Source organism: Coptis chinensis, chromosome 8 (genome assembly GCF_015680905.1).
Source record: "Coptis chinensis isolate HL-2020 chromosome 8, ASM1568090v1, whole genome shotgun sequence".
Classification (NCBI taxonomy): Eukaryota; Viridiplantae; Streptophyta; class Magnoliopsida; order Ranunculales; family Ranunculaceae; genus Coptis; species Coptis chinensis.
Genome location: NC_141463.1, coordinates 9,186,573 through 9,194,874, shown reverse-complemented (window position 1 = coordinate 9,194,874; position 8,302 = coordinate 9,186,573). Strand labels below are relative to the sequence as shown.

The window sequence follows — 8,302 nt, the reverse complement described above, 5'->3', positions numbered from 1 at the left end:
GAAGAATGTACCTCAAAAGCGTTCCTGTTTTGCGGTTTCCCTCGATTACCACTACTAATGGTGTAGTAAAGTACAAGGACCGAATTCGACCAACTGTACCATGCGTTAGGCGACAAATTATCTGCTACTTTGCGCTTTTTAGACCTAGGTGCTAGTGTTAACATACTTCCTACTACTTATTTAAGCGGTTAGGTCTTCATGAATTGAAACCTACTAATATGACTCTGCAACTTCGCGGATGCTCCATCAAGTACCCAAAGGCATAGTAGAAGAGCGTTATAGTAAAAGTCAAGATTTTTACTATCCGGTCGATTGATTTTGTCATTCTAGATCTTGAAGTAGCTTGTGACTCCATCCCTATCATCTTGGGGCGTCCTTTTCCTTTGCAACTGCCAACGCTCATAAATTGTCGGGGCGGTTCAATGACATTGTCTTCGGGGAACCTTTACGTCGAACTCAACGTGTTCAAATTAATGAAACAGTTTCCGATCCTATAATGGAGGGCGAGATTAAGCTTGGTTGATAGTCTAGAAGATGATTATTTCACAAACTCTTTCCCCCGGGCGAGATACACCAATTTCTTTCTTTTGATAATCCGGAGTTTGGCGATGGCTTCGTCACATAAGGGATGTCCATGCATTATTAAGTCGGTACCACTATTTGACCTTAATGCTTGGTGCAAACTAATTGAGGAAGAACGGATTAAGCTCTTTTCCATTGAAGAGATGATCCTCGCACGAATCCTTGATCCCCAATCCCTCCAACTCGGATTTAAAACCTCTACCCCTGATTTGAAATACGTACATCTCGATCCCGATGGTAGTCACCCTATAATAATTTCTGCTCCTTGACTACAGGACGAAGAGACCGCGTTTGATTCATGTCATTCGTGAACACCGCTCATTATCGGATGGTCCTTAGATGATATCAAGGAATAGACCCTAGCATATGCGCGCATCGTATACATCTTGATGGCGGCACAAAGACATCACGAGAACCACAGCGCCCGCCTTAATCCCGGCTATGATGAAGAGTAGTGAGAGAGGAAGTTCTCACGTTTACTTGATCGCGGTATCATATACCCCATCTCGGATAGTATTTAGGTTAGTCATCCCGCGTTGTTCCCGAAAAAAGTCCGGCATTCAAGTTGTGCAAAATGAAAGTGGTGAGTGCATCTCCCTTTCGCATTCCTTTGAAATGGAGAATTTGCATTGACTATCATAAACTTAATGCGAACCCGTAAAGATCACTTCCCTCTCCCATTCATTGACCCGGATGCTAGAGCGTTTGGCGGTCATGCCTACTCTTGTTTTTCTTGATGGCTATTCGGATACTTCCAAATTGTCATCGATCCCCGATCAGAAAAGAACAACTTTCCGCGTGTCCTTTGGAACCTTTGCATCTGAGGCCGAATGCCTTTTGGTCTTTGTAATGCCCCAAAGCACTTTCGGCCGCTGCATGCTTCACATTTTTTAGTGATATGGTGGAGCGTTATATGGAAGTCTTCATGGGCGACTTTTCCATTCACGGAAATTCCTTTTGATTTGTTTATCAACCTTTCTAAAGTATTAGCAGCGTTGCGAAAGAAAAATCTGGTATTCAATTGGGAGAAGTGTCATTTCATGGTTACCAAAGGACTTGTTCTAGGTCATATTGTTTCAAAAGGCGGGATAGAGGTTGATAAAGCTAAAATTGTTAAAATTTCTTAGCTACCCTTCCGCGTCGTTTGATTCGGGATATCCGTGCCTTTTTAGGCCATATTTGGGTTTTGAGGAGATTCATTCGGGATTTTTTCTAAAGTTGTTCGACCACCAACCAATCTCCTACTTAAGGATCGTATTGATTTCAATTTCAATTGCAAACAAGCTTTTGATACTCTAAAACGCTCGACTACGGCTCTATCATTGACCCCCACGATTGGTCTCGACCATTGAACTAATGTGTGGCGCTAGCGACTTTGCTATTGGTGCGTGTTAGGCCAGCGGCGTGACGACAAACCCGTTGTCATTTACTAAGCTAGTAAAACTCTTAACAACGGCTCAGCGTAATTATACCACAACTGAGAAAGAGTTCCTAATTTTGTCTATGCTTTGGATAAGTTTAAGCCCTACCTAGTTGGAACATCGACCATCATATATACTGACCATGCCGTAATTGGTACTTTCGCGAAAAAGGGCCTTAAAACAGCGATTGTTCATTTGGATCCTCCTCTTACAAAATTCACCACGGAAATCAAGACAAAGAAAGGCGAAAATATCGTAGCCGACCATTTATCAAAATTTTGGTGAGTGACATCGATAGTGATTACGAAGCTATCGGTGATTCCTTCGGACGAATACTTGTACTCTATTTTCTCATCTCCATGAATGCGGATATAGTTAACTACCTAATTCTTGAGGAAGTCTCATCCTTTTAGTCCGTCGATCATAAAAAGTTCTTATCATTTGTAAAATATTATTTACTGGGATGAACCTACCTCTTTTAAGTATTGTTCGACCAACTCATTCGTGGCTGCATTCATTTGGGAACCTGCCGGCGTATTATCCTTTTGCCATGAACAATCTTCGCGGGGGTCATTTCGGTGGGAAAAACTGCGGCCAAAAGGTGTTACAATGTGTTTTTCTGGGCTACCCTTTTTCACGATGCACCGCGAACATTCGTAGCTTGCATTAGATTGTCAACACCTAGGTCGAGATTACCAAGCGAAATATGATGCCCTAAATCCTATCTTGATTGTGGAAATTTTTGATGTTTGGGGCATTGATTTTTATGGGACCCTTCCTATTTCTCAAGGTTTTTATACATTTTAGTTATTTGTAGACTATGTGTCCAAATGGATTGAGGCACTTTCGCGTAATGGCTCAAATGACCATAAGGCTGTGCGTGAGATTTGTAAAAAAACATTTTTTCTCGTTTTGGTGTTCCCAAAGCTATCATCGATGATGGGGTACACATTTTTGTAACAAAATTTTTGGGACTTTAATGAAGAAATATGGAGTTACTTCACAAAGTTGCTACTCCATACCACCCCTAAGCAGTGGCCAAGTGGAAGTCTCGGAGGAGATAAAGTCTATTCTAGAAAGCTGTCACCCATCAAGAAAATTTGGTCTCTCGGCTTATCGGATGCCTTGTGGGCATACCGAGCGACATTTAAGACACCTATAGGGATGTCTCCTTACGCATTGTTTTTGGAAAACCTTGTCAAATACGCGGTTGAACTTGAGCACCGTGCCTTTTGGGCCATCAAAAGCCTCAATTACAATATCATCGAAGCGGCTGAAGCGGCGCAATTAAATGGAGGAGATTGAATTGATGCTTATGATCTCTCAAAATCTACCAAAGCTAATATGAAAGAGTGCCCGACAAAGCACATTTTCGTAAGGATTTCAAAAATTGGCCAAAAGTTTTCTTTATCTGACTCAGTTACACATCTTTCACTGGTAAATTGAAAACCACGATGGTGCGGTCCTTTCATTGTGTCATTTGTGAAACATTATGGGGCAATCTCTTTGCTTAATCAAAGATAACATCGAATTTCAAGTCGATGGATAGCGCCTAAAACATTACCCGCAATTCGCTCACCGGATGTTGAACGGACTCTTTAGGAATCTAGTTTTTGACTAGATGTTTCATTTGGCGTGCTCGATCTTGTTCTATAAGTGCATGCCATTTTTGGTAGCCGGCCATCTTCTATCTTATGATCTCCAAAGTTCTTTGAAGTGTGTAGTTGCAATGGCCGGAACCATAGTCCACGAAAACTCTTTTACAAAGCGAGTATAAATGTCTTACGTAACCACGAGCAAGCGTGCTTCCCCGATTAAGCGATGGGTACCTAAAATTTTCCTCCTTCCTTCTCTTCCGCTTTTCTACTCTACCTCATGAACCCAGCTAATCATTTTGGTGTAAAGTCTCACTTAAATCCGCGAATAGGAAATGGTACGTAGTTCTTTTGCAAAATGCGACATGCGCTTGAAAGGATGGGCTGGTGTATGCATTACCAAACACCCTTACATCTAGGCCGGACTTCCTATCCGATACTAGCCAGTTTAAGGTATACTTTTGTCTAACACCGGTATGCGGGATAATCTTCGTGCCAGCGCCGTTTCTCCCAGCGGGATGGGATTAAGTCTTGAGAATCGATGTTAAAAGACTCGCCTTGTAAATATGTTTATTTTGTTACCTTTTCCCTTTGCATTAAGTTTTGCACAAAGTTAAGTGTTAAACCTCGGATGTTGCATACTTGGAACACAAGCGGGCAATGGATTCCACGGACCAACCTAAATTGGTTACTTTGAGTCCCTTGGGGCGGTTTGAGGACCTCATATTCCCAAACACTTTGTCAACCAACGAAGCATAAATTTAAAGCCTGTTTTCATTTCCCCAAATCACAATTTCCATCCAGTTTCTTATATTCTTCCCAATTCTCCGTTCTCAGTGAAACTCTTTGGAATTTTCTACAGTTTCTATATTTTCTACAGTGAAACTCTTAGGAATTTTCTATATTTTCTACAGTGAAACTCTTTGGAATTTTAGTTTTTGAAGACTCACAACATCATCTCAATTTTAAAGGTAGAGTTTTTGAAGACTCCATTTTCAGTTTATTTTTCCTATTTCGCTCAACTAAAGGTATCCACGTATGCACTCTTATCCATTCTTTGTTGCAACTTTGAAAGTAAATTGAGAATGAAAACCAAGCAAACTTCAATCACCAAGGGAAAAAATGAATTTGCTCATGTCGCAAAAAAAACCCAAAAGCCTAGCAATCGGCACTCCATATATACAAGATGGAAAACAGGGGATTCATTCCATTATGTGTGATGCTACAAAAGAAAGGAACCCAAAAATATGACATACCTACAACGGAAGTAAAATGGAATTCCCAGAGAATGGGTGAAAACCAACAAAAAAAAGAGAGCAAGCCATCGTATTGGTAGGCAGATCTTTACTTCACAAAATGCTTTGAATCTTTCTCTACTTTTCCATAATACTTTCTCTTTATAAACTGTGGTGTTTTATCTTACCCAGCATATGTCAAGGTAAATGACAAAGCTAGATAGGTTTGTTTCTTTGTTTGTCACTGCTTCCATGAATCCTCGGAGCTGCAAAGAAGAAAACTACATAAATTTAAATGAATTAACAAAATTTTAAAGCTTTACACCGGTATCCATAAGGTTGGTTACAAATCTGCGTACCAAGTCCTTTAGCTTCAGATGTCCTCATGATTCTAAGCCTCTTCAGATCAGTAGACAAGATACAATTAGAATTAATGAACCGCAAAACATATATTTGATGGATGTCGTGCATTTATGGAGCGCAGAATGCTACTGCTAAAACAGAAGCTCCCAGTACTACTTTATCTCTCTGCTGTAGGATTTGTGTGTGTGTCTGTGTTTTTTTCTTTTCTTATGATTTACGGCGATAATTACAAGTTTTTCAATTGTGAGGGAGTAACTAACTTATGGCTATTTGACATACTTTTTTCAGAAGGATCAAAATTTTTATCTGGTGTAATTGGTAGTCATGGATGGAGTGCTGCATATTTTATGCAGACTACTGAGGATGTTGTGAAAGTTGCAGCGTGGTAACTATCGCTATTGCGAAGTGCCTCGTTCCCCACCCCATACGCTGTATTTTCAATTAAAGATGACAATAGCCAATTTCGAAATTTCAACGCCAGTTCACAAGGGTATTAAAAGGCTCCTCACCTCCTGTTTTCAAAGTCAAGAAAGCAGCATATAATCCCAAAGTTTTGACTAGCCTGAAGCGTCAGTGGGCAAGGTTTCAATTGCATGCCATGGTATGCTAATCTCTTTCTTTGTTCTTCTTCTGATTAAGTAGTTGACGTGAATTCTGCTTAAATTTTCACTTATTACACTCTGTAGTACAGCAGAATCAATCATTGATAATCGTGCGTCAGTGGGCAAGGTTTCAATTGCATGCCATGGTATGCTAATCTCTTTCTTTGTTCTTCTTCTGATTAAGTAGTTGACGTGAATTCTGCTTAAATTTTCACTTATTACACTCTGTAGTACAGCAGAATCAATCATTGATAATCGTTTGTGCTAATGAAATCGGAACTTAAATATCAAAGTGTTAATCTTCTTTATGGAAACTCCCGACAAATTTGATGGCAATACTGTTTATCAATCTCTTAAAAAGAGTAGCATTTTAGTCGGAAAAATGAATATGCAAAGGTGCCTTCCAGAGAGTTCATTTGTTGCAAAATGTAAAATTCATTTCCCTTTGTGTTTCTTATTTAATCTCAGTGTGACTGTCAGCTCTGATTATCTATGTTCTGCAGGGTCATAGATCTGTAAAAGATCCTTCGAGATTGTTTGAGAGCATGGTAGTTCTTGGACTGCATCCTAATACTGATATCCGGGCACTTGAACAGCAGATTCTTGGGAAAAGGTCCGAATTTTGATTCAAATTTCATTTAGGTTCATTTACCACTTCCTTTGGTAAACATAAATCTGCTTGGTTCTGTGGGTTTTTTTAATTCATTGTCAATGATATGATGTCATACCACATGAGGTTAGTTCAATTCTTATTGGTGTTGGTTTGTTTCCTCCTTGATTTATACGTCGTATTTCCTTTGGTTGATTTGATACTTTTTACTTAACAGTGCATGTGGAGAGAGGCAACATAAGCAAGCAGGTGACCATTTGCAATTTTTGAACATTTTCTTAGTGTTTGATTTTATTTGATTTTTACTGTTTTATTTTAATTTATTTTATTGTGCTTTTATTTTTGTTGTTGTTGCAATTGTTGCATTCCGGTGCATTTATTTTCCCTTAAGTTTGTTATTGGCTTCTTAATGCAAATTATAGTTATTGAGATCGAGTACCACTGACATCCAGGTCCATGTCTTAGTTTTTTTTATAGAATTCAATGGTTAACTATAGAATTAAGAAAGTACATGAAAGAAAATTGTCTTTGCTGGTAGTGTCTATTTAGGATCCTATTTATCTTCCCTCCATCATGTTTTCTCTTAGCTAGACATGTTAAAGTAATTCCTATGTTGCTGTAGAGTTTTCTAATGCAAAAACTTAATTGGATTGTATATTGCGCAGTACATGGAACCAAGTTCAGTCGTTGCAATGGATAAAATTGCACCTTACATGACCAAACTCTTTCCAACGCCTTTTTAAATGCAGTGACAATTTATATACGAGGTAAGCACTCTCCTAACCGCTTTTGATATTAGTAATATTGTATGTTTTGTTGGTTATTATTTTTGCAACTCTGTGTAGGATGCTTTTTTCGTAACTCCTCTTCAGGTCTTGCATCTATTTGGTGGTTAGTAATATTGCAATTGGTGTTAATTTTACTTCAAGCTTCAGTGCTATTAAAGTTGTTTGTTTTGCAACTTTTTTACTTATTCTTATGTCACTGCCTGCTCTATATATGGTAGTTTGAATTTATTAACAACCATGACTACTCTTAGGGTTGATTGAATATTTGATTAACGTTAAGGTAATTTTTGGTCTCAATCTAATCAACAATAACATGTGTGGTTATTGTGGTTCATGTAGTTGTTTAGATATGTTGATTAGGGATTATAATTTTTTTGTCCCTTCAGGTTTATTTGCTTGCTTTTCACTGTTTATTATGTCAGATGGCTTCCAGTATGGAACTATGGATTCTATGGCTTGATCGTCATTAGACAACACGTACGCGACGAAGTTCAGTAAGAACTCACTGGTACAATCTGATTTTCTTATAGCCCTTTATCTATTGGTTCATCATATCGTATATGTATGCACACATCTTAGAATATAAGAAGAAACTTAAGTGACTATAGTGAGCTTAAATGCATCTTGGCCAATTCTCCATGTTTGAGCTAAATATGTGTGTATGGCTTCCTCATTGATGGTCACAATATCAAACTAATCATTCATCTCTTTCAAGTTTGTGTTATTTGTCGTGTTGTTAACTGTTCTTAGACAAACCTTTCATTTCAACTTGGACAAACATTTCATTTCAATTTGGTCTTGGAGTTTTCCATGTATATGAGCTTAGTTTTTTCACGTATATGTACTGGAGTCATCTCAATCAAGGAATGGCTGAGATTTTCAAGTATTGGTTGAGGAGATCAAAAACCATATAGATAAAAAAAAAATAGTGGAGGTACTATTAAAATTTTGTTAGTCACAGGCAAATAAAATTATGTTAATTAGTTGCTGACAGATTGTTCTTTAAGCTAAGTTATATATTGTGGTTCTAACATGAGTAACCACAAAATTAGGAGTAATGAATTGTTCTTTTATCACATGTTTTTTTGCAAATTTTCTTATTTTGT

The 8,302-nt window shown here is 38.2% G+C and overlaps 1 long non-coding RNA gene across 1 annotated transcript; it reads left to right on the top strand.

The window, feature by feature from the left end:
• The first annotated feature begins 6,300 nt into the window (after positions 1-6,300).
• On the top strand, positions 6,301-7,128 carry LOC147479776 (uncharacterized). The gene is made up of 3 exons (XR_015204887.1): positions 6,301-6,411; positions 6,626-6,657; positions 7,074-7,128. It is a non-coding gene; the product is annotated as an uncharacterized LOC147479776 (long non-coding RNA).
• Positions 7,129-8,302: the final 1,174 nt, after the last annotated feature.